This window comes from Gopherus evgoodei, chromosome 3 (assembly GCF_007399415.2).
Source record: "Gopherus evgoodei ecotype Sinaloan lineage chromosome 3, rGopEvg1_v1.p, whole genome shotgun sequence".
NCBI lineage: Eukaryota > Metazoa > Chordata > Testudines > Testudinidae > Gopherus > Gopherus evgoodei.
The window spans coordinates 108,446,768-108,473,993 of NC_044324.1; the positions used below are offsets into that span (position 1 = coordinate 108,446,768).

Consider the following 27,226-nt stretch of genomic DNA (forward strand, 5'->3'; position numbering starts at 1 on the left):
ACAACAACTCACAGCCACTACGTTGGAATCGCACCAGTGATGAATTACAGCTACAAAGCTTGCTAGTAAAGATGCAGCCAGGGGAAATAAAAGTATCTAATTGGCTTTAAAATAGTACAAACAATAAGGCAGAAAAATATTTAGGATGTTCTATTTTTACTCTTACAGGCTATTAACATGATAAAAAAATCGAGTGCAGTGTGCTCAGATGCCACACAACTGGCCCCACATAAAAAACCTAGGTATGTAGGTTGAAGCTTAATACTATAAAATGTCAACACAACCACCTATTTAATAGCTCAGCCTTCTAGCAGAGAAACCATTGTAATAATAGTAGCAGATGTGGCATGAAAAACAGCATGAAATTACTGAGGCAGGAAACAGTGGGGCAAGGTTTGCTGGATTGGTGTATAAGGGGTTCAAACTCCACTCATGTCAAACTTAACCTGCCTACAACTTGCCCAAAAAGAGGAGGGAATGAAAAGATGCATGCCTTCCAGAATCCCAAACTGGACTTCCCATGCTTTCCTGGGTGAAAAAAGTAGCAACTACTCTCTCCCCAGCTATGAAAACCTCATCTTTTTTCAACTATTTTTACAGTGTTGTTACTGATTGTCAATATGAAAACTTGTAACATTAAAATTTGGGGCAGTATAAAAAACTGAATTTATTATCAAAATAAGATGCTGTACTGAACTGGAGAAACAGTTATGCATAATGTAAGGGTTTCCACCACAATTCAGGGATCCCTCCTACATAACATGCAACGTGGCATGTAGGATACAGGAGCTTTGATCGTGATAAAGGAATTACACCCCTTAACACAATTTTTTCAGTCTGATTCATAGCTAATATTACACAGTAAATGGTAGAGAAGAATGAACAAACAACACTTCCAACTACATTACAACATCCAGCATCTACACAAATCCCCTTGCATGTTGCTTAGTGTAAGAGAAGCTTACCAGAAGAGGCAGAGATTATGGAAAATTGTAAAATACTGAGGAGAGTGCTATTTCTCATGGACTATGGCAGGGAATATTTCAATTTCTGTGGCACCCTCAATATGCAGCTATGTTTTCTATTATCTCCTCATCTCAAAAAAAGATATACTGGCATTAGAAAAGGTTCAGAGAAGGGCAACTAAAACGATCAGGGGGTTGGAATGGGTCCCATACGAGGAAAGATTAAAGAGGCTAGAACTTTGCAGCTTGGAAAAGAGGAGACTAAGGGGGGACATGATAGAGGTATATAAAATCATGAGTGGTGTGGAGAAAGCGAATAAAGAAAAGTTATTTACTTGTTCCCATAATAAAAGAACTAGGGGCCACCAAATAAAATTAATGGGCAGCAGGTTTAAAACAAATAAAAGAAAGTTCTTCTTCACACAGCACACGGTCAACCTGTGGAACTCCTGGTCTGAGAAGGTTGTGAAGCCTAGGACTATAACAGGGTTTAAAAGAGAACTAGGGTAGATAAATTCACAGAGGTTAAGTCCATTAATGGCTATTAGCCAAGATGAGTAAGGAATGGTGTCCCCAGCCTCTGTTTGTCAGAGAGTGGAGATGGATGGCAGGAGAGAGATCACTTGATTATTACCTGTTTGGTTCAGTCCCTCTGGGACACCTGGCACTGGTCACTGTCAGTAGACAGGATACTGGGCTGGATGGACTTTTGGTCTGGCCCAGTATGGCCATTCTTAGGTTCTTATTAGATTGTGACACACCACAAATTTAGAGATTTCATCCAGCTAATAAAAGCCGCTATTGCACACAGTTAAAAGTTATTCACCAGTCCAAATGGACTTTCAGCCAAGTAGAACACCCAACGCTCATATCTGGAACTGGACTTTATTCCCCAATCTTGGTAGATGTCAGACATAACAAAAGGTATCTGCTAAGTCTAGGTAGGTCATCTGGCCTTTTCTTGCCACAGCAGCCCATGGATGATAGTATGCGCAGTTAAAACAACCATTACTATATGCCTGGCTGTAGGTAAGGAATAGGAGTAATTATTCATACTTGAGATTTGGGGATCAAACGTGTTAGAAGTGCAAAATGCTTCATAACCAATATAAATTCCCAGGATCACAATGAAGGAAATATTTTCAATTTACAGAAAGGAAGTAGCCTCTTCAGAGAAAGGCTAATGTGGATGCAGCCAAAGAGTGAATTGAAGATGGAGCTGGTGTTCACAATTTTGTTGCTAGTGGCTGAAGACCTGTCAAACAGACAAAGTAAACAAGATTATAATCTCCACAGAGGCCAAAAATTATAGTTTAAATGAGAATTTAAAGGAAACATGGTGAAAGCTGTAAGGTTAAAAATGACCTTGTGTTTGGTTTGTTTCTATATAAAAAGTAATTGCTAACATACACTTCTTTCCTCCAGAAACAATAGTATATAGTCTCTTTTTTGTATTGAAAAATAATACATCTAACCCTTACAAACAACTCTTCAACACAAATATGACAGTAAAATACTGGTAAGGTACCCCCGTTTTTTCAGTTAGACGTTCCTGAGTTTAAAAGACTGAGTTGAAGTCTCAGACTTCTTTATTTCTATATTTAAGATTTGACAGAAAATTTATACAATACGCTTTTTTGCAGTCTTTACTTTCTCATGATCCCACATTACATAAAACAAACATCAGTCCTCTTAAATGTGACAGCATGTCAGGAAATGTTAAAAACATTAGTACTCAAATTTTTAGCAGTAAGTATTTTTGCTATCCCAATCATTCTAAAAGCAATTTTGTCTTCTTTCCTCTAACTGGAATCCCAGCATTTCAAATTAAGAGAGCCCCTTCTGGCTAATAAGAAACACAATAAACTATATTATATTTACTCATTTAATATACAATTTTGCCTTTTGATACAGAGGGTTTTTTTTGGGGTGATAGGAAAAACAGCCCAAGTTTTCTTCTTAGGGCAGAATCAGGGTAACAGAATAAAGCACTCTAAAGCTGTGACTACACTAGAGAGCTTACAGTGGAATGCCTGTACCAATGCAGCTGGGCTGCCATAAGATCTCTCATGTAGCTGCTCTATGCTGACGGGAGAGATGTCTCCCTTCAACATAATTAATCCACCTCAATGAGTTCTCCTGCTGACGTAGCGCTGTCCACACAGGCGCTTATGCCAGTATAACTTATGTCACTCCGAGAGTGGCTTAGGGTATGTCAACACTGGCAGAGTTACAGCGCCGCTCAGAGAGCACTGAAGGGAAACAGCTGTTTGTTCACACTCTGTCAGCTACTAGAGCAATAGCGTGTTCACACTTGTGGCATTTGCAGCGGTATTCAGAGCGGTGAACTCTGGACAGCTATCCAACAGAGCATCTCTTCCTTTTCTGCAGCTAAGAGCTGTGAGAAGGCGGATGGGGTCGCGGGAGATCCTCAGTCCTGTCCCAATGCCCTGTGATGCATTGCTTCGCATCCCAGCAATTCCTGTGTTTTCATCCGCATTTGGTGCCATCTTTCAATGGTTTGTGTACTGCGCGCTCTGCTCTGCCTCTTCGGTCTTCAGGAATGGATCCTGCATTGTTGACAAATATGCTGCTCATTCTCACTAACACATCACAAGTGGCACTAGAGTGACTCCTTAAACTACAAGGACAACAGCAGTTTCACACTGATCTCGCCATGTTTAGTAGCTACGACACAAGATTGCTTGTGGCACTCGTAGAGGTGCTGACCACAGTGGAACGCCGCTTTTGGGCTCGGGAAACAAGCACTGAGTGGTGGGATCACCGGGGGGGGGGATAGCTCAGTGGTTTGAGCATTGGCCTGCTAAACCCAGAGTTGCGAGTTCAATCCTTGAGGGGGCCATTTAGGGATTTGTCCTGCTTTGAGAGGGAGTTGGACTAGACCATCTCTTGAGGTCCCTTCCAACCCTAATAATCTATGATTCTATTATCACATTGTGATGCACGCCTGCGATGATGAGCAGTAGCTGCAGAACTTTCGGATGAGGAAAGCCACGTTCACGGGACTGTGTGATGAGCTCACCCCAGCCCTGTGGCACAAGAACATGAGAATGACAGTTGTCCTGCTCCTGGAGAAGCACGTGGTGATTGCACTGTGGAAGCTGGCTACTCCAATCGGTCACTATCCACTTTGGAGTGGGAAAGTCGACCATTGGATTTGTGTTGATGGAAGTGTGCAGAGCCATTAATCGCATCCTGCTCCAGAAGACCATGTCTCCGGGCAACTTGCGTGACATTGTGGATGGCTTTGCACAAATGGGCTTCCCTAACTGCGGAAAGGCAATAGATGGCATGCATATTCCAATACTGGCACTAGACCACCTAGCCACCGAGTACATTAATCGGAAGGGGTATTTCTCTATAGTTCTCCAGGCACTTGTGGATCCCTGTGAGCATTTAATGGACGTTAACACAGGCTGGTCTGAAAAGGTGCATGACGCATGCATCTTTTGGAACACTGGCCTGTTCAGGAAGCTGCAAGCCAGGACTTTGTTCCCATTGTGATCCCGGGAGACCTCGCTTACCCCTTAATGCTGTGGCTTATGAAGCCATACACAAGGCAACTTGACAGCAGCAAGAAGCAGTTCAACAACAGACTGACAAGTGAAGAATGACTGTTGAGTGTGCTTTTGGCCATTTAAAAGCCCATTGGCAATGCCTCTATGGGAAGCTGGACCTGTCCCCACACTTTTCACAGGTTGTTCTCATTATGGAAGCTATCTCACAGCTGAGGATCAGCAGGAAATAAAGGGAGGGTCTTCTCCAAGACTGCAGCTTCCACCCTGGCCCTTATGCAGCTCGCTTGTGTGCAGCAATGGTGTCCCCCCCATGATGGCAGAGTGGCACAGGAAAGTTACCCGTAATGGAGCAAGAAACAAAGCAACTGTAACAAAGAACCTGTGGCAGCAGATTGCCCAGTATCTCCAGAAGAGTTTTGTTGAGATCTGTGAGGCAGATGCCCATGAAGTGAGGGAGTCACACAACACCCTGTTCCACCGCTCAGACTAGGCATGTGGTGGTACGCGCATCATACAGACATAAGCCTGCTTTCTGAAACCCTTCTGCCCCCAACAACTTGCTTCAGCAATTCCCCAAATCAAAGCCACTTACCAGGGGCCTCCTCTCCTGTTTGCGCTTTGCCAAGCTCCAACAGCTGTGACTGGCTAGCCTCCTCCAGGGTAGAGAAGAGCTCCTGGCTGCATGCATCTCTGACCTCCGAGTTGTCCTCTGACCTCCGAGTTGTCCTGCCTCTGAGACCCCTCCCCTTCCACATCCTCCTCCAAGATTTCCTCCTCCTGGATCAGCCCACTCTCAACTGCCATGTGAGCCACCGAAGTATTCACAGTGGTCTTCGCAGTGGAGGTGGACTCACCATCGAATATCATGCCCAGCTCTTTGTAGAACTGGCAGCTCATGGGCGCAGCACGGGAGCAGCGGTTTGCCGCCTGCGCCTTGTGGTAGGTGTTCCACAGCTCCTTCACTTTGACCCTGCACTGCAGTGTGTCCTGGTCGTGGCCCCTTTCTGTCATGCATTGTGAAATCTGTCTGTAGGTATCATAATTCCTATGGTTGGAGTGCAGCTGGGACTGGACAGCCTCCTCTCTCCAAATGCTGATGAGGTCCAGCAGCTCGGCATTGCTCCAAGCAAAGCATTGCCTGGTGCGTGAAGCAGGCATGGTCACCTGGAAAGATGCATGGAGACCACTGCATGCATCACTGAGCAAACAGCAAGCAGACTTTCAAAATTCCTAAGGAATTTAAGGGGTGGGGCTCACCCTGAGGGCAGGGCAGTAGAGCTCAAACTGATGACCAGAGAGGCGAGAATAGGCATTGAGGGACACTTCCCGGAGGCCAATCACAGTGCTGTAATCGACCAGGGTGTCTACACTGGCACCACTATAGCCCCAGCACAGAAAGGTCTACGCCACTCATTGGGGTGGGTTATTATTTTTACAACAGTGCTGCAACTGCGCAGTTTCTGCGCACTAAGTGTTTAGCAGTGTGTACACCTCAGGAATTACAATGCAGAAAGCTGCTTTACTGCACAGAAACTTGCCAGTGTAGACAAGGCCTTATTCACATCCCTGAGCAACATAAGTTACACCACCATAAGTGGTAGTTTAGACATAGCCTTAGTTTGACTACTACTTCACCTATTATTCAAAAGCTTATTTGGAAAAAGAACATCACTTTCAGTTGAGAAGGATCTAAGGACATGTCTACATTTAAAATACTGCAGCTGTGCTCATGCAGCGGTTCAGTGAAGATGTTACCAACACAGACAGGAGGGCTTTTGCTATCAGCATAGGTACTCCACCTCCCCGAGAGGCAATAGCTAGGTTGATGGGAGAATTCTGCTGTCTACCGAGTGCTTTCTACACAGCAGATTACGTTGGTTTTACTGTGCCGCTCAGGGGTATGGATTTTTCATGCCCTCTGCAACAGTTCTATCAACCTAATTTCCTAGTGTAGACCATGCCTCAGTCGCACTTCCATTTGTTTATCCCGTTAACTAATTAACAGGAGCTATAAGCCTTCTTTGAGAGAACAAAACACAGTTTCAGCTGGAGAGCTAGTTTCCATGAAAAGCCAGTGCCTGAAGAACAATCAAATCATATTCAAAAAGGCAGGAAAACCCAGGGCTCCCATTTACATTAACAAGCTGTCTTTTTGTAAGAAGTTGAATTACCATGTAAAAAAAAAACAGTCTTGGGGTAAAGCACTCGGACACCAGGATCTCTGCATAGTAGTAGTCACATGTGGGGGCACAAACCTAGTTCAGAGCTATCTATGCCCCACAACAGTGATTACCAACTCAATTAAAAGCTGGAGTGCAGACAGTGTTCTAGAGGATACATTAATAAGCAAAGAGTTCCCTTGGTAAGTGATGTTGATCTGTGGGGATGGATGCTTTGATCAAGATATCTAAAAGGCATCTTTTGAATGGTCTGAAATGAAACCAGTACCAAACAGTGCAGCTACTGCTCACATAATTTTATTTGGCCAGAGAGTTTCCAGTTATGACTGAGGCCCTTCAAAATAAGGATTTGAGCCACTAGCCACCAGTGGTGCTGAAACTACGAGAGCTGCCGCATCCCCTCCCACAGCTTGAAGTAGTAACAACAGCTCAAATACATTGTTTCCTTACCAGCACTCCCACTATAAAAAATTTTCCAGCGCCCCTGCTCACCATGTACGAAATACCTTCTCAGCTCTCAAAGAGTACGCGTTTTCTCCCTCGGTTTCTGGAAAATGCTCTATACCACCTTTAAAAGCAGCAAAGAATCCTGTGGCACCTTATAGACTAACAGACGTTTTGGAGCTCATGCTCCACGAAAGCTCATGCTCCAAAACGTCTGTTAGTCTATAAGGTGCCACAGGATTCTTTGCTGCTTATACCACCTTTGAAAATTGTATTATTCATTCAGGTGTGCCACCCTGAGTATATGAAATATAGATTCAAGGTGACTGTGAATCTACTGTTCCACAGCAGGTGGGGCACTCCAAGTAAAGCCTGTCTACCCAGGGGAAATTTTCTAACTGGATTTAAAAGTGATAACTAACACACTAACAACATAGCTTTAGCCATCTTAAAGGTTGCCTTACCCATTTTTACTGAACCAGTTTCTTCAGTAGAAAACAGGTCAGATTGCCTACCACAAGGACTATATTACAGCTCTGGCCAGTTTTAAAACCAGTTGGGAAACTCTCAGTGTAGACAGCCCCAGAGGCAAGGTAATCCATTTAAATCACCTGGCGAGAAAAGAAAGTGAATCACAGTGCTATCTGAGCTCCCTTTTGCTGGCAACAGTAAAAGGTCAATGAAACTTGCCTTATTGGCACATTGCAAGGGAGAGGTGGTAAAATGAAGAAGAAATTAAGCCCATATGAGATCTGAAGTTATTTTGCTAGGGGCTGGAGGTAAAGGGAGAAATGGGTGAGGGTTTTTTCCTACCAGGCTTAAGATTCACCTAAGCACAGAGAGAAAGAACCCATATGGTGAAAGCTTTGAAAAGTAACATATTGAAAAATAGGTTAATCTAATTTCTCCTCTTGCACAATTACCCAACAACCCCTTTAAAAAAACCTTCAAGTTTAAAGTTTAAGTGAAGTGACAGTTCTTTATATGGGAGAACTCAATTAGAAGATTAATAATGCCCTGCTGGCTACAGACAAAAAAAATTAAGTGTTTAATTTTTGGACTTCACCATGATTTCTGAAAACTTTATTTTTCTGTTTCTACTGCCATTACTTAAATAGTGTGTGTAGGGTTGCAGCATCTAAGACACTGTTAAAGTGGAATCTGCAGGGCTGACAATATAGTCTTTTTCCCAAAATACTATTAGTACAAGCCTCATGACAACTCTAATAGCAAAGTCTTTAAAAACAAGGCAGAGACTACTTCTGCACCAGTTAATCAGATTCAATCTCATGGAACACTTAGCCAAGGTGTGGCTGAAAAGACACTGAAAAGCAACAAGGCTATTTCTATTTAAAACTCTTTTGTTATTTATATCAGAATAAAATTTAGAAGTGCATAAATCGATACCCAGAGTCCACTGGTCTATACAGTTATGTCTATTAGCAGTTTTAGGCTGTGAATAAGGCTTTCCAAATAACTACATTTTCCGCTGATACCTAACGCTGATCTATACCCCTGGCTAAACAAGCCCTCTCTTGACATTCTTTTATAGATATGGGTGCTATATTCAGCATGAATCAGGGACTCTAGATAAGTATTCAGACTAAGCCATGAAAAGGCCATAAAGGTAACATGGAGGTGAAATACAATTCAAAGAAGATGAACGTCATAATATGGTGCATCTGTTTGCTATACTCACAAAGAATGTACTGCACTGCCATAAGCAGTCAAGTATTTGGCATTATTACGAAAATTTAATTTGACAAAGAATTCAATTAAAACCATGCACTATTCAGGTTAGGAACAGTGGCACGTTACAGCTAATGCAGGATCTGGATTCTAATTGAGCTAAAGATGAGAGAGTTAAATGGTCTCAATGTCGTATAATCTATAGCAGATGCCTGCCAAACTGTAGAGAGTTTTTGTGGTATGGATGATTATCTCTATTATTAAGCAGTTCAGAATGCAAAACCGCAGGTCAGACTCAAGAGAGTCTGGGAGAAAAGTATACACTGCACCTGCCTATGCCTCTGGCTCTACTCATTGTTATCAATCCTTCATTTCAGTAACAGCTAAAACTATCATCTTTTCCTACTCACTCTTCATGGCAAAAAATGCATAAAAATCTGTTCCTTAATATTCTAACATCATGTTTCATGTTACACATATTCTTCACTCACTAAGTGCCAGAGTTTCTTTGATGCCCTACGGGCTTTCATCAGAGACATTACCCATCAGTAGCCAACTCTCAATTTCAATTCATTAATAGACATTTTACTTGCGCCATAAAGCACATTCAGGAAAGGTTTCTAACCACAAAAGTCATACCTCTATTTCTGTGAGAGATCAAGGTCTCAGTTACTGAAACAGGTTCTCAAATAATATCAACTAGGACAAACTTGTCTTCTTCACACGTCTGCTTTTGCTGTTCTGCTGCTATTTCATTCACTGTTGTTCTATTTATTGGATTCCAACTGACTACATTAGCTTGCCAACACTGTATCTGCTGAAACTAGTTATTGAATATGAGATCATGACCTACTAGCACTAAACTGTCAGCCCATGTCTCCAAACACTACATATAAGTGCCCCAGGCTTAATTGTTTTTCCTTTAATGAGGCAATGGTTTCCTGTGAAAGTTGAATTTAGTACACGAAGCACATAAAAGAGCTAAATGCTCATCTTAAAACCAGCTTAATGACACCACAGTGCTGCCAGGTGAGAGATGGAGGTTTGAGAAGTTGGAATGACCTCTGGGCCAAGTACAATGTAGCATGCTCACTGGGATGGACAGGGAAATGTCAAAGAATCAGAGGGCAGGGTATGTGGAAGAGCCAACAAATACTGCAGACACAAATTTAAAGGCTCAACAGCAAGGCCTAGTACAAAAAAAAAATTCCTTTAAGATGAAAAGCCCATTAAAAATGGTTTCCCCGCCCCCCGCCTCTTTCCACTAGTAGTAGACTATAAGTGATTCGAGGATGAACGTGTTTGTCTTGAGGGATGTGTGTGCTCTCCCATCTATCAATATTTTTGTGGACCGCCAACACTCCTACTGGTATATCTTGATATTGGCTTAGTTTGATAGATATGCTTAAAGAATTGTGTTGTTCCTGACTGAGGATAAACTAGCCTAAGGGAGAAGTAGGGTAACAGCACCGTTTAAGTCAAAAGGTATGATTCATTAAAAGGTCATTCAGCACATCTAGATCAAGTCACAGAAAAGCAGAAGAAAATGAACATTTTTTGAAGGCTGGATCTTAGTGCCTTACTGAACTATTTTAAAGCTACTTCTGCACCACAGCTGGGACCCTTTTTCCAAGGCTATTCAATACGGAGAATTTGTACTCCTTCCAGCTGGCTGACAGTGGCATGAAAGTATATTGAGAGAAGTCAAGACTTTTTTGATCATCTCTACTCCCAGTGCAACCAGTGGTTCAGCTGCAGTGATAGGAGCCCCAGTGTAGATAAGGTCCTCGCAGCTTCCAGCATTTTAACCACGTTAGTCAAAAAACAGAGCACTCCAGTCACTGAATGATCCCACTTAACATGCAGGTACACTTCTCTTGTGACTCAGTTCAAGCAGTGGGAAGGATTTTCCAGTCAAACAGTTGACCCAGAGGAGCAATGAATCAGTTGAACTCACTACCATGAAATCAAAGTAAGCAGATGAGGACCTCATGACACAACTTATGAGGAGTTGTGTAGAAGGCAGTAAGGCATTCCAGTCAACAAGGCTGGGTAGGGCAATCAGAGGGAGAAATGCAGTCGGGGAGAAGAGGGCTAGCTAATATGGAGCTTTAGAAAGGTCATGCTAATTAACCAGGACAGACACCCCTTAAGAGTCCTGGGAGCTCAACTGAAGAGGACAAAAAAACCCACACATGTTCACCTTCTCCCAAAGCCTATTAATTAATAGTACGTAAGAAGGGTCTCCTGAGAGAACTCTGATAGCCCAGCAACAGTGGATGCACCAAAGAGAAGGTCCAGCAGTTAGCGAGCAGAGCTGCTTACAAGGAAAAAACTGCCTGAAAGTGAGAGTACATGTTAAGGAAGGGTGGGGAACCTTTTTTCTATCAAAGGCCATTGACCCACAGGAAAAAATAAATAAATAAATAAAATATCAATCGCAGGCCACACAAAGCCCCATGTGAGGGGAGGCGGGGTTTGAGGAGGCTCAGGGCTCCCCCTAGGCTCCAGAGTGGGGCCAGAAATGAGGGGTTCAGGGTGCAGGAGGGGGCTCCGGGCTGGGACATGGGGTTGGGGGTGCAGGAGCAGGTGAGGGTTCCGACGGCAAGTGCAGGCTCTGAAGTAGGGCTGGGGATGAGGGGTTTAGGATGCAGGAGGGAGCTCCAGGTGGGGCCAAGGGGTTTGGAGTGTGGGAGCAGGCTCAGGGCTGGGGCAGAGGTGCAGGATGACATTTGGGGTGCAGGCTCAGATAGAGAGTTTGAGTGCGGGAGGGGGCTCAGGGCTGGGGAGGGGGTTGGGGTGTGAATGCGGAGTCTGAGAAGGAGTTAAGGTGGGGGAGGGGGTTTCCTACTTGGGACAGGGGGGTTGGGCTCCGACCGGGTGGCGCTTACCTCAGGCAGCTCCCACACAGCTAGGCTAAGGTAGGCTCCCTGCCTTCCCTGGCTCCACGCTGCTGGGGGAGGGATCAGGGGGCTCTGCGCAGTGTGCACTGCTCATGCCCACAGGCATCGCCCCTGCAGCTCCCATTGAGATTTGCTGTGTCAGCGCTGGGGGTAGGGGCAGCGCGCGGAGCTTCCCTGATTGCCCTCGCTCCTAGGTGTTGCAAGACATGCCAGTAGGTTCTGGGAGCAGCGCAGAGCCGACTGGACTTTTAACACCTGGCAGCCCCAGCTTTCCCCCACAACAGGGCAATCCGGCACTTGTGGCTCCAGCCACATGGGTGGGGGGCAGGGGCGCCAAGGCTCGAGGCTCCTGGCCCATGGTGCAGAGACTTGCTACAGGTGGGATTAAATGAAGCAGCATGCCACAGGTTCCCCACCTTGTCTTAAGGGTTTAGAAAAAATCAAAAGTCAATGCCCAGAATAGAAACCCTGAACCTAACGGCTTGTCTACCCTGGGGTTTTTGCAACAGTATATCAACAACACAGCTGCACGATTGCAAAAAACTCAAGATGCAGCACACCAGAAAAATCGAACAACTGGCACAGAGTATCCAAGTTTCAAGCAGTGCAATATGTCAAGTTCATGGGTTTTGCACTAGTGCAGCTACATCAGCACAGATACAGACAAGTCCAGAAATAGGATCCTGTAAGAACCAAGACAGCATAAACCATACACCCCAAGCATTCAAGCACAAAACACATGCTCAACATCTGCAACACACAGCATGAATAGCATTTCAGAAGCTGGGACCTAGTCTACACGTAAGCTGCCTTACATCAACCTAACTGTGTAGTTGTCTACACTACAATGTTCCTCTTGATCCTGTTTAACTCACCCACTATACCAACATAATAAATCCACTTTGGCGACAGGCATAGTGCTTAGATCTACACCGTTAGGGAGACACGATGTCAATGTAGACACTGCATTGCTTATGTCTACTTTATAGCCTCCGGGAGATGTCCCACAATGCCCTACTGTGACTGTTCTGGTCACTTTTGAACTCTGCTGTCCAGCAGCCAGATACACAGGTGCACACCCCTCCCCTTTTAAAATCCTGGGGATTTTTAAAATTCCATTTCCCTGTTTGCTTAGTCATGGAGATCTAACATTGCAACTGCCCAGCTGACCATGCTGGCTCCACACAGCAAACACACTCCTGCCTCGAGTACACCACAGGTGGTGGATCTCCAGGGTCTCTGGGGAGAAGAGGCTGTGCAATAACAGCTCTGATCCAGCTGTAGGAACTTTGACATCTATGGCCAGATCATTTGGGGCATGGTGGAGAAGAGCTACAAAAAGCTACCAGATGGCAAGAGAGGCAAACAGTCGCTCTGGTGCATATGTTATAGTACGATTTTATGTTTGTATTAATATAATTTAAAATAAAAGATGAAGAATAATGTAGCATGTATTAAATGTATTGGTGTATGATTTATCATATCCTGCCAGCCAACTTTTTGAATGAAAAAAAGGAATGGCCAAAATGACCATTGGTAGAAATACATAAGCCAGAATCTGTATCTGATTTCAAGACAGCGACAGACCTTTGAGGGTCACCAATTTGTTGTAGGTTTAGCTTTTTAAAATCAGGAAAAGAATGCAATGATTGTCTCTCTTTTGCATTGCAATCTGATGTTCGTGTTCAAAAAGTTGTGTAAATTAATTCTGTTTTGTGTGTGAATAAAAAATTTGTGTTAAAAAATAAGTGCAAAGGCCATCACTGAACCAAACATACTAGAAAAGAACCAGAGACAGACACAAGGGCACCAAAAGGCTCCAACATGTTCCTATTGAAATGTCAGAGGAAGGCAAATTAATGACCCTAAAAAAACAGGCACCTATCAACAGAAACAAAATAGCTGTAATAAAAAACAAAAATGAAAAAACAAGCACTTGTCAAACAACAATTAGGTACAGCATAACAAAGCAAAACTCATTGATCCCAATAAAGGAAAATCACTATATAAACAGGGTGCCTTGTCATGAAACTTTGGGCTTGCCAAGACTTCCCCGGAGCATCGTGTCACGACCGATGGAACCCAGCTCCTCCCTACCGATGATCAACCCAGCTGGCCACCAGGTTGATCCAGACGGTAACTATAACATCGACTGGTGGGACAGTGTGTACGGTGTGTGTATGTGTAACTAAAAAGCACATGCTAACTACTGTATTCTCAATAAATGCAGTGTGTTGCCTTCTCTCCTATAAAAAAAAATCTTGTGTGCTTTGTATAAGCATAACATTTTTGGTGACAATTGCAAAAAAGAGGCAAATAATACTATAAATTTAATACAAATTGGTCTGGTAAACCTAAAAGCAACATAAAATATGTGGCAGTGGCTAAACACCATCTCCTGGCTGCTATATATATAAACAACAAATAAAAGTAAAAATTAAAACTGCCTTGGCCATAAAATGTATTAAAATGCAAATTATTAGTTTAGCATCACTTAAACACAAAATGTTTTAAATCTTTTAAAGGAACAAAAAAGGCCCTTGTTTATCAGCTACAAATATAAATACATGCTATGTTTCCACCATGGTTACACCTAATTTGTTATTAAATCAAATTATTGTTAAAATTGCTCACCAAGTCTGTAAAAACAAAAATATAAAGGTAAACAGGATGAAGTTCAATAAAGATAAATGCAAAGTGCTCCACCTAGGAAGGAACAATCAGTTTCACACATACGGAATGGGAAGAGACTGTCTAGGAAGGAGTATGGCAGAAAGAGATCTAGGGGTCATAGTAGACCACAAGCTTAATATGAGTCAACAGTGTGATACTGTTGCAAAAAAAGCTGGGTGTGAGTGTTTGTGAATTCCCTGTTCCTTCTCCTTTAAAAGATACTTTTACCCATGTATATGAAGTTTATTTCTGCTTTAAACAGGTATGTCTGCATGGGTGTGGAATAGAAGTCTATTTTTGAAAACTTAATTCATCTTTATTAGTCTCTAACATATGGTGGTTGTGACCAACATTCAAAGATAACATCAACAGTTGCATTTGCATTGTTATATTAGCATACACAGATCACTCATTACTAAGTTCATAGCACAGTGCAAAAAATAAAAAATGCCTGGCACAGCATACTACAGCAACACATATTACTGTGGCTTATTGTTAAAATGCTCCTTCAAAGCCTCCCTGAGCTGAACAGCCCAGCCCATATCCATTCTCCTTGACCACCACTGAGCCCTTCTTATAGCTCTGATATCTGGGTGCTTAAAATCAGCAGATAGCTGATCCACCTCCGTGCTCCATCCCTGCACAAACATCTCTCCCTTTGCTTCACAGATATTATAAAGCGCACAGCAGGCACCTATGACCATGGGGATACTGTCTTCACTGAGGTCTAATCTCTTGAGTAGACAGTGCCAGTGACCCTTCAAACAGCCAAAGGTACATTCAACTGTCATTCTGCACTTGCTGAACCTGTGGTGGAAGTGCTGCTTGATGTTGTCGAGAGGCAAGTATGCAGCTTCATTAGTCGTGGGAGTAAGGGTAGGTAGGGTCTCCCAGGATCAATACTGGCATTTCAACATCACCAATGGCAATCCTTACATCTAGAAAGGAAGGCCCTGCTTATAGCTTTCTATACAGGCCTGTTTTCCTAAAGATCAATGTGCCATGCACCTTCCCTTACCAGCCCACACTGATGTCGGTGAAAACCCCAATGATCCCCAAGTGCTTGTAACATCATAAAAAAGTATCTTTCTGTTGATGTACTCCATTGCAAAGTGGCCTGATGCCAAAAGAGAGATGTGTGTTCCATCTATCCCCCACAGTTGCAAAACCACCAGCTATTTCCAACATATTTTCCAGAGTCACAGTCTTCATAGCAGGATACCATTAATGGCCCTGCCCACTTGTACCACCACAACCCCCAAGATGGATTGATCAATTCCAAATTGATTACCAACTGATCAGTAGCAATCTGACATTATCAGCTTCCACAAAGCAATCGCCACTTACTTCTGCACTGTCAGTGCAGCTCTCATTTTGGTGTCACTGCGCCAGAGGGCTGGGGTGAACACTGCACACAGTTACAGGAATATAGCCTTGCTCATCCGAAAGTTCTACGGCCACTGCTCATTATCCCATACTTGCGTAATGATGAGATTCCACCAGTCAGTGTCTGTTTTTCAGGCTCAAGACCACCATGTGCAGCTGCTCCGTGAATGCTAAAAGCAATCTTGAATGGTTTCTTTCCATGATGCAAAGCAAGGCAGTCACCAAGGAATCATCATCAGACTCGCAGCTCATGAAATACTGCAGGATCATTTGCATTGTGTTCGTAACGCTCAGCACAATACTGAAGAGCAGCGCAGGATCCATGCTTCTCACAGAGATGGCAGATGTGCAGGGTAGCTGAGCTTTTGAAAGTGGTGTCAAACATAATAGGACGTCCTTGGAATGGAGAAAACTGCATCATGAGACACTGAACTCATGTCCCCTCCACCCTTTCATGATACATTTGTATCCATGAGGCATTGCAAAACCTTCCCAAAACACCCCACACTAGATAGTAGCAAGGTGCACAGTGGGATAGCTATCCACGGTGCACTGCTCTCTGTGTCGATTAAAGCACTGCTACTGTGGACACACACTAGCAATACAAGGAGCACAGCATGGACGTGCAACAGCGGTTTAATTGTTGCAGTGGTTGTGCGTCAATGTAACTTAAGTTGACTTAATTCTATAGTATGGGCAAAGCCTCAAACTATTGGGTGTTTATTTAAAAAGATGCCAATCAGAGCTCCTGCTCTCCCATGAACATTAGCATCAGAAAGCAACAGTTAATGGGAACAGTTGAGCAAAAAAATGGACTTTGGTGCCAAAAAATATTTAATTTACAACTTGGAACCATTTAGAACAGAGACAGGTCCTAACACAGCATTAGAGGTATGGCTGAACCACACAATTAAAGCGAAAAGGTCCATTTTCTGCCTGAGAGGGAGGACTCAGAACAGTGGTGTATTTACTGAAACTGTTGAGGCAATTAAGAAGGGAGGGAGGAGAGAGAGTTCAGGATCCAACACACTCATTCATTCATTGATTGACTACTGCATTTGCAAGGCACTAATTTCAGTAATTAGGGTGGGAAGTCCATTAATACACTGTTAAATAATGATCAGTAACCTTAATGGCTAATTGAAAATTAAAAAAAAGATTTATTGTAGAAAGCATTCAAATTCAAGTCAGCATCAGTACAGAGACCAAACATTTATATGTTGTGTATTTTGAGGTATATATTATATACTGTTAATCATATACAAGCACATACACACACCCCCAAACGTACATTTTACAGAAGGAGCAGACTGTACTTCAACAACATTACGCTAACCTAAACTCAAAGTGTTCCTTCTAAATTTTAGGATGAAACCTGCAAACTAGCAAACATACAAATTCCTTTCTGTTTGCAATGTTATTGTAAACGTGTTGGTCCCACGATATCAGAGAGACAAGGTGGGTGAGGTAATATTTTTTACTGTCTTAGCAACTACATGTAAACAGACCTCAAGAGCTTTACGTAGGTCCAAAGTTTGAGACTCTCACCAAGCAAAGCTGGTCAAATAAACAATACTACCTCACCTATTTTGTCTTTCTAAATTCCTTCCTAGGCATTTTGAATATCAGACAAAATAGTAAACAGTGTTCAAAAAAAATTAACTAAGTCTTCTAAACAGATATTCAGGTACATGTACTTACATAAGCATATAATATAATTTTTGTACTGCACATGGAGGCAGATTTATATAAAGATGAAAAAAACAGCCAGTAAAAACTCACACTTACAGATTATTCTTCATCCATGGTCTCATGCACTCTGACTTTCACACACACAGTTCTTCCAGTTAATAGAAACTCCGTTTAGATTGCCATAAACTATCAATTTAATGTAAAATATGTATCCACAAAAACAAATAAAGACATGTTTAGGCTTACATTTCCTTTTCTGGGTTATTCTTAATTCTTTTTTTAAATTACTAAATTGACATGTAAAAAGTTGACTGGCAGGCCATAATTACCAATATACTCATTCATAAGCTGAATATGTTTGGTAAAAAACTGAAGCATCAAAGAGCAGGGGTCAGCTTATAAACGGGTCTACACCAAAATTTGATTATTTTAAACTCTATGGAATAACTGAATTGAATATCTAATACATTGTTGTTTTGTCTACCTGCATGCAGCCCCTCAGCTCCCTGTGGCCACAGCTCGCCGTTCCCAGCCAGTGGCGCGCCACTTCCCACAGCTCCCATTGGCTGGGAATGGCAAACTGCAGTCACTGGGAGCTGAAGGGCTCCGTGCATGTGAGCACTCCAGGTAAACAAAACGTCCAGGCCCGCTAGAGGCTTACCCTAATGAGCCAGGAGCCAAAGTTTGCCAACCCCTGAAATAAAGGGTCAGCTTATGAAAAGGTCTCACAGTTTTTGCTATTTTTACCTAACCACCTAAACGAACAGGCTAATAAACGAGTATATAGAGCAATTTAGTTATGTGTACCCAAAGAAAGTTTATTCAGAACTTGTTTTTTCCACTGACTTCAGTGAGCACAATATCTTCTCCAAGGGCCTGATTCTCTCTTTGTACTGGCTCAGCTGACAATCCTGTGAAGAAGTACTACCTTGTGTACCTATAATAGGGAGCTATTAAAAAGGATTCAAATAGATTAAAAATAATTACAAAAGAGTAAACATATTCAGGAGCCAAGGTAACAGTTCTTACAAGGCCATCCCTAGTTATCATGGGAAAGAAGATTTTGAGTCCCATGGTAGTTCCTAAGCCCATGGGCCAGGAAGAGCCAGAATCATAGCAAAAGCAGCTCCATCTACCACATAGCAGGGGCTATCCATGCTGATTCACTTTCAACATTTGATAGGCTGCTGAATGAGCTTTTTCTAGGCCATTTTGTGTAAAGAAACAGTCTAGCCGAATTCAAAGGAAACCTTTATACACTTAAGAGAACAAAGCCAAAGTTTTTGGGAGGCAGGAAGAGGGAAGCAAAGAGGTGGATCTTACGTTCTGCAAACTGAACTTCGCAAATTCTACATTCCTGCCTACACCGCCACCATAAGGGAAGTGACAATATATCAGAAACTCAGGCTTGGTCTACACTACAGAGTTTAGATAGACGTAAGGCAGCTTATGTTGACTTAATTATGTCAGTGTCTACACTCGAATGCTGCTTCCACCGAAGTAACTGGACTTCTACACCAATGTAACTCTACCTCCATGAGAGGCGTTGGGCTTATGTTGGTGTAGTTATATAGTGGGTGACGCTGCATTATATATATCAGCCGCTGGCTGTTGTTCTTGTCAATTTCATGGCTGCGTCCAGCTAAGAGAAGCAGCACAGGGCTCAATGTCACTGCTGGTAGACTCCCTGCTGTGAAATTGAGCCCCATGCAAGGCTCTCAGCCACCTCCCACCCCAGCCATCAACCAAATGCTGGGCTCACAGCTAGAGCCCCCATTCCCGACCCTGGGGCGACAGTCCAAGCTGTGAGCCCAGTGTGGGGCTCAATTTCACAGCAGGGAGCCTATCAGCAGTGAAATTGACATTCTTCTCAGTTTCATGACTCCAGCTGTGAGCCCCATCCTACTGCTCTTAGATGAAGGCAGCTGTGAAACTGAGCAGGGCCTGGCTCAGAGCTTGGGCTGTCACCCCAGGTCAGGCAGGGGGCTCCAGGTGTAAGTCCCACATCAGTCGATGCAAGTGTTCTACGCTCAGCTGTCAGTGCCACACAATGCCCCACTTCAGTCGATGCAAGCACTCCTGGTGAGGATGCCCACAACCAGCAGAAGGAAGGCCATGTGGATACCAACAGCCACCTGAATTACTGCAGTGGCTGTAGGTTAACCTAAACTAAGTTGACTTAATTTTGAAGTATAGACAAGTTGCTAATTGATTTTCTCTTTTTAATTTGGATCAGAGGAGAGCCAACAATAAAAAGGCTACGATAAACTATTTTAATCACTATTACAAGACTAACAGCTTTAAAAATACCTTTAGAATTTATAACAAATTGCTGAAAGACCAAGATAAGATCTTCTCAATAGAAAATTTCACTGAAGGGCTCATTCATCTCATGAAAACACACAGGGCTAATTCCCTCAAACTAGGCTTTGTCTACATTAAAGACCTTACAGCAGCATTGCTGCAGCTGCACCACTGGAAGGTCTCCCATGTAGCCACTCCAGGCTAGCAGGAGAAAGCTCGCCTGCCGACATGATTAAACCACCCCCAATGAGTGGCAGTAGCTATCTTGGAGGGAGAGCGTCTTCCGCCGATATAGCGCTGTCCACAGCAGCGCTTTTGTCAGTGAAACATTTGTTTTTTCACACCCCTGATCCACTAGTAGATGACAAGAAACTTTTCCATCCTTGATTATTAATATCGAAGATAAGATCAAGTAAAGGAATGTTTGGTCATGAATGCACAAACTGTGCAGTAGGCTAATTTCAAACTCCACTATCACAAATTAAAAAAAAAACATTATTCAATTTAAAAACATGTTTAAATGCCATATTTCTTCATTTAGAAAGCATCTTTGTTTTGAAGCTGCCCTCTATTTATCACTGTATGGTAAGCAATTAAACTTAATGGAAGCTATGGTTCCCAAACAAAGATAAATGGTATTTTGTAATCATCCCTTCTAAGCTACTCTTATTCATATCCTGGCTATTTTAAGAAATTATTTCTAAATAGTGAAGCATTGTCTCTCGCACGCACAGCATCCACCTCAATACAGGTATTATCTACAGCATTTTACTTTGCATTCCCCCAACCACCTATGCAACTTCATTGGGGCGGACAAGCATTAACAAACATGGCACCAGCATTTTCACAAACATGTCACAGTAGTGATGACTCTACTGCCCAGTCTACACCAATGCTCTCACCATTGCTACTATCACTGGAGCTCCACCAGCAGCAATCTTGAAAAGAAAAGATAGTGTAAACACAATCAGATTATTCAGGCTTTGTGCAAAGAACTGTGTGGATTTGGGAGATGGAATGCAAGCACACTCCTGCCAACCCCGAGAAAAGCCACAAGGTTTGAATAACCCCTTCCATTGCCACAAATCCAATTTATGGTCTGAAATAGTTGCCAAAGCTCCTCTAAATCCTTCTATGTAGGTGATAGGACTGCTGGATCCACTTAGGGGCACTTCTTGTGGTCCCTCTCCCTGGCCTATTCCCTGTGGTACACTCTACACTAAATTATCCACAGCCTCTCCCCTCTCATTCATGCAGCCACACCGTGTAAGTCAAGTGATGGAGAACCTTGTGTAGACCCACCACATTTGTGAGAGTTTCCCCCCCGGTGAATAAGAGAGTGAATCCCGTACTGCTGAAACTCTAAATGATCGGATACACATGTACTATTTCCCATACAGCAGTGGTGGGTGACCTGCAGCCCATGGGGAGCATGCAGCAAATCAGGGTAATCTGACTGCAGGACATGAGACATTTTTCTGATGTTGACCATCCGCAGGCACAGCCCCCCATAGCTCCCAGTGGCAGTTTGCCGTTCTCTGTGAAGGGGCCATGCCTGTGGAAAGTCAATGTCAGCAAAATATCTCGCAGCCCACAATCAGATTACACTGATGGGCCGCATGCAACCTGCAGGTTGCCCACCACTGCTATACAGGCTCCAATAAAAAAAGAAAAAAAGCTTGTTACTGAGGAAAGTAATGCCATGCCAATCATGTGCAAACTGTCAAACTTGAACAGCAAGGAGGCTTTAGCACAGACAACAAATAATGGGTGGTTGGCACGTTTGGGCTGGAATAGAAAATTGGCAGCTCACCCATCTAAATGCAGTTAAGTTTCCATTTAACTAAATTACAAGGTTTGAAATTAGCAATGCTTCAAGAGCCCTAGGCTACTACCCCCATTAGAGCACTTACAGCTTTAATACCTGGCCCAGCCTGCAGAGAAGACAAGGAAACAGATAGTAAGGCAAAAACTTCAAATTAGATTTTTAACATCTGCCTTGTTTTATCATAAACATCAGTACTGGCCAAGCAAACTATATTATATTTATATTTAAATCGTTCAGCTATCCGCAGTACCAAAAGTGACCAGAAGTTTTGCTAGTGGCCTGACTGGACTATAGTACAATGCTACAAATACTCCCGTCTGTTAAAACTTTGCTATTACATAACAGCCCTAACATCCCAGGTATGGTCATGTGTCTGTACTGGGCTTTCATCTTTCTAAATGAGGTTCTATGAACACTGTTCCAGTATGGCTTGGCCAGATATGAAATCATCCCATATTAACCAAAACAATAGTTAAGAATAATGCCTTCAATTAGGCAGTGAGAGGGGAGAACAGAGCTTTTAAACAACGGCCTTGTCTTCATTGCATGCTAACCTTCTGCTCAACTCTAGTTTTCTACTCTTAATGAAGTATGCATTTATATACATCCCCATGGCCAGGCAGTCTTCATGTGCTCAACTATAGGATAGACCAGGGGTCAGCAACCTATGACACGTGTGCCAAAAAGACAGCACGCGAGACGATTTTTAATGGCATGCTGCTGCCTGCCGGAGTCCCGAGGACACACAGCCAGTGAGGGGCAGAGACTGTGCCCACTGAGAGAGGAGCCGCCTCAGTGGCCTGCCCATGGATTCCCGTCTCCTTTCACCTGGCAAGGAGCCCTGCCCAGGGGTGTGGAGGGACCTCTGCCCTGACCCCCACACACACACATCCAGCCCTCTGCCCTGACCGCCCCCCTACACACACCCAGCCCTCTGCCCTGAGCCCTGACCCCCCCACACACACAGCCAGCCCTCTGCCCTGACTGCTCCCCTACACACACCCAGCCCTCTGCCCTGAACCCTGCACACCCCCCATGCCCATGACCTGAGCCCTGTGCCATCCCCCACACGCCAGTCCCCTGCCCTAAGCCCTGTACCCACCTCATACACGCCCAACCCTCTGCTTGACTCCTTCACCCCCATGACCCCAGCCCTGACTCTGGCACCCCCACACATATCCAGCCTCCCCGACACCCTGACACTTGCACCCCCCTCACATGCCCCCAGCCCTCTCCCCTGACTCTTGCACCCCCTACATACTCAGCACCCCCCCATAGCCCATGCACACACACCCCAACTCCTGACTCTTGCACCCCCCATATCCCCTGCCCCCGAGCAACAAATGGGAGCTCCTGCACACACACACACACACACACACACACACCACCTTCTCACCTGCACCCCTCACACCAAATGGGAGCTGCCCAGGTAAGTGCCCCACACTCAAACTTCCTGCCCCAACCCTGAGCCCCCTCCCCCATTCTAGCTCCTAGCCAGACCCTGCACCCCCAGCCCTGTGCTCAGTGCACTCCCACCCTCAGCTCAGTGCAGAGAGAAGAAGAGAATGGGCCAGACCCAGGGAGAAGGTAGGTACCCACTGTATGTGGGCAGGGCCGGGACCTCAGACCAGCACTGGGCTAAGGGCGTCTGGCAGCCGGGATCCAAGCTGGCAGGAGCCGGCAGATGGAATCCATGAGCTGCAGTGGGCTGAGCCGCTCAGGCCACTGCCAGTCTCGGGTCCCAGCTGCTGGCCTCACACAGCCCACTGCCAGTCTGGGGTCCTGGCTGCCACACCCTTGCCAGCCGGGGTCCCAGCCGCAGGCCCTGCTCAGCCCACTGCCAGCCTAAGTGAACAGAACCCCAGACCAGCAGCGAGCTGAACGGGCCAGCAGCATAAGATCAACATTTTAATTTAGTTTTAAATGAAGCTTTTTAAACAACATTTTGAAAACCTGGTTTATTTGACAATACTACACTAGTTTAGTTATATAATATATAGCCTTATAGAGAGAGAACTTCAAAAAAAAACATTAAAATGTATTACCGGCACGCGAAACCTTAAATTAAAGTGAATAAATGAAGACTCGGCATACCACTTCTGAAAGGTTGCTGACCCTGGGGTAGACCATGAGCAAGCTTACTGAGGGTTTCTACACAGTATTAATGCAGTGAAAATGTGCAGCCAGGGGCATCCACAATTGAGATATCATGGTCCTCCAGTTCCTTCCCATAAGCCTACAAAGGCCCTAGAATCTTGTTGCAGCTTTGGGCTGCAGAGAGAAAAACCCTCTTTGCACTATATAAGTAATGGAACATTGATCTATTAAGTATGTGTCTTGACAGCTGCTGGCCAATCACGGGATGGAGTAGACTGGACAATAGTGCAGGGAGAAGATAAGGGGGATCAAGATGAGCTACCAGAAAGTCAGAAATAATAAGAAGAAAGTTTAGTGATTCTCATGCAATATGTCTGTTTTACAATGGAACGGACCGTGTTCTGAGTACCAAACACTGCCATTTCAACATGGACTCAGCTACACAGCTGGATGGGTATGGGTCTAGAACTTGGATGTCTGCAAAGACTCAACCCAATGCACACCACTGCGGCTGGAGCCCCGGTCTCTTTAATTAGTCCTGAACCCTGGGGCTCTCAGCCACCTCTGCAGCAAGTAGCTCTGGGATGATTTAAAAGCCCTGGGGCTCCCAGCCACAGCCAGAGCCCCAGGGCCTTTACATCTTGAAAGGCCCTACCTCTTCCTGTTGAGGCCAGGCCCCTGCTCAGGACTCCAGCCTACCGGTAAGTTCTTTAAGTTACTTTCACCCCTGCACTTCCGTGATTTTTTTTTTAATTGCCTGCGACCTATGACTTTTACTAAAAATAACCATGACAAAATCTTAGCCTTAGTTATAAGCATTGGCTGAATACTCACAACTGGATCCGGCCCAGAAGACACCTTCTCATCATGGTATGACTCCAGAGGGGTTAGGAAAAGCTCTAACAAAGAACCCCTAGTAAGCCCGGGGGAGCGGGGGGTTAATACACTATAACAAGTAAGTGAGGACAGTGCTATTTATTAACTAGCAATACCTGAAGCAGTTTAAGGCTGCACTCTGCTCTCTTCACGGTTCTTCCCTTATCTCACTTTGCCATATTTTTTCTCCCAACTACTGGATGAAGCCTTTCTAACCAATTATTTACTGCACCTGGTGCCAAATTCACCATGTTTTCTTTATTTCCCAAACCTTAAATAAGATAACATTGGAATTGGGTCACTAACAGTTTCTTTAGCACTCCCTGTCAGTACCAAGCCCAAGTCGGGGAAGTTAACGATCCAACCAGAGGACCAAATTCCAAGATGAATCCTGGTCACATGCTGCCTGAGGCACGTTGCACATACGCTAAGCAGCAACAATACAATCAATCCTTCTTTCTCATGAGTTCATTCTTTTCGGTCACATGATTTGTGCCTATTGTTCATGCTAATATCCAAAATCAAATTTAAAATCATAGTTTAATCAGGCCTAATGTGAGCCTACAGTCCTACATTGATGGAGGTTGCCATCTTTATTGTTATTATGAAGGATATTACAAAGTATTTGGATGGGTTCTTAGCCTAGCTGCTGCTTCAGTTGGGGGTAGATGCTGAACCTTTGCACTTGCCAACCCCACCCCCACTCACATGTCCAGACAAGCAGAGATAACAATGAAACGTGGCACTTTACTGCAAATCAATCAGTAGGGTGGGTTTGTTTTTTTCTTCTTAAATGGAAAGCATTAATATAAAAAGTTTGTGACCATATTCTGGCCAAAATATAAACTGCCATAAAACAGTGCTTAAAGGCACTCACTGCCATCCCAATTCACCTGCATTTTAAGACTCTTTGCCACTAATGGAGAAACCGGCTTACTACACAACTGATAATGGTCCATTCCTGGACAGAGTAATAAAATAGAATTTTTAACTCAGTAAAAGTTCCAGGTTGTATCTGAGACTGCTTGGAAAGGCAAGCCTCCTATCGCCACTCTTCTAACTTGCTATTTCTGTGACGAAGATTTCCTTGATGTAAATGGAGGGTATCATCCCCTATGAGTAGCATAACTGGCCTTCCTTCCTTTTACAAGCCTGAGGGAGGGGGCTTTTGTATCTTTATATGAAAAAGTGTCAGTGATGTGGCCCTCGTGGTGATCTGAGTTTAAGATCCCTGCACTACAGCCTTGTCCTGCTGATAAGTGCCCTTCTACAGCGACATAACTCCACTTTCAAGAGAGGCACAGAGCTTCTGTCGGTGTAGTTAGGGTGACACAGGGTCTGTGTGGACACTGCATTACCTATATTGGCTGTTGGATGTCTTGTCAATTTCACAGCTCCATGCCGTGAAATTGACAAGAAAGCCAGGCAACTACAGCCAGGCTGCTACTCAGAGACTCCCTGCTCAAGGAGGCAAGAGGCCTGGGTGGCTGCCCCTCATTGTTCCTGCCTGGGAGCGGAAAGGCCCCCACTCTGCCCCTCCTCCATCATTGGGCGCACTCTTGGTGAGGACCCATATCACCGACAGGAGGGTAATGTGGACATCATTTGACAGAGGACATGGAGCTATAGTTTAGATATGCTCTCAGATTGGTTTAAGACTGAATAGTATCAACTTTTCTTAATTTTAGCTAATGGGGTTTAGGGAATTTTTTTCTTACTTACTGTTTTAACAGTGCTCTGAAATCATGCCAGAGACATGCTCAGAGGACTATTGGTAGCCTTTCAGCATGGTTGTTAACAACACAGTTTAAGCCATAGTAGGACTAGCCCTAAGAGGAGCCTTTGTGAGAAAGCGCTCTAAAGAGGAGTATGTGTTTTGTTCTCATCTTGCTATGATGATTTTTCCCCCCTCCAGCCGAGTAGCTGGAGAGGTTTCATTTTGACTGAACTACTGCCATGCCTCCAGAAGGCACTGAGGTTGGTTTATACAATTTTAAGAATTCCAAACAGAAGCATGCTTTTGTTGTTCAAGCCCTGAGACTTCTGAATGAAGTGTCTATGTGTGGATTAGTGTTCCGTTAGCGAGTATTCTCCCATGATTTGTTGAATTTAATTGGACTCCATTTGGCGCTGGTGTGTTTCTCCCCACCTCTCTTGCTATGTCTCATTTCTTTTAATATGAAAGATTAACAGACTGAAAGGAATAAAAAAACCCATTGTGGCTGAGAATCAGAGGGAATGGAGAGAAAGTATTTGATTTTGCAAGCAGGGCAGAATAGACACAATTTTAAGAAAAGAACATGCAATAAGGTTCAAATAGCCTTCCCAATGTAAATATATGCACAGCAGTTATACTAACCCCTACCTTGCAGCCAAACATGGATGTTAATTACACTCATCCAAACTAAGCTCATAAGCTGTTGGAATGTTTTAAATTTCCAAACACAGCCAGTACCTATTTACAAGTCAATATTAATCAGCAACCACTAAGTAGAGTCTATCATCCTGCTAGTCATTAATGGCTGCCCATGTGGATGTTTAAAGATGACTTGTAGAGAAAACAGAGAGAGTTTTCTGTGCACCTTTTTCTGCTTTTATATAGAGGTAGTCTCTCTCTCTCTCACACACACACACACACACACACACACAC

General features: G+C 43.9%; 1 protein-coding gene across 16 annotated transcripts in view; it reads right to left on the bottom strand.

Annotated features, from left to right (window-relative positions):
• PTPRK (protein tyrosine phosphatase receptor type K) overlaps positions 1-27,226 on the bottom strand; it is a 626,320-nt gene that overhangs the window by 534,447 nt on the left and 64,647 nt on the right. The gene's annotated exons all lie outside the window — the stretch shown is intronic.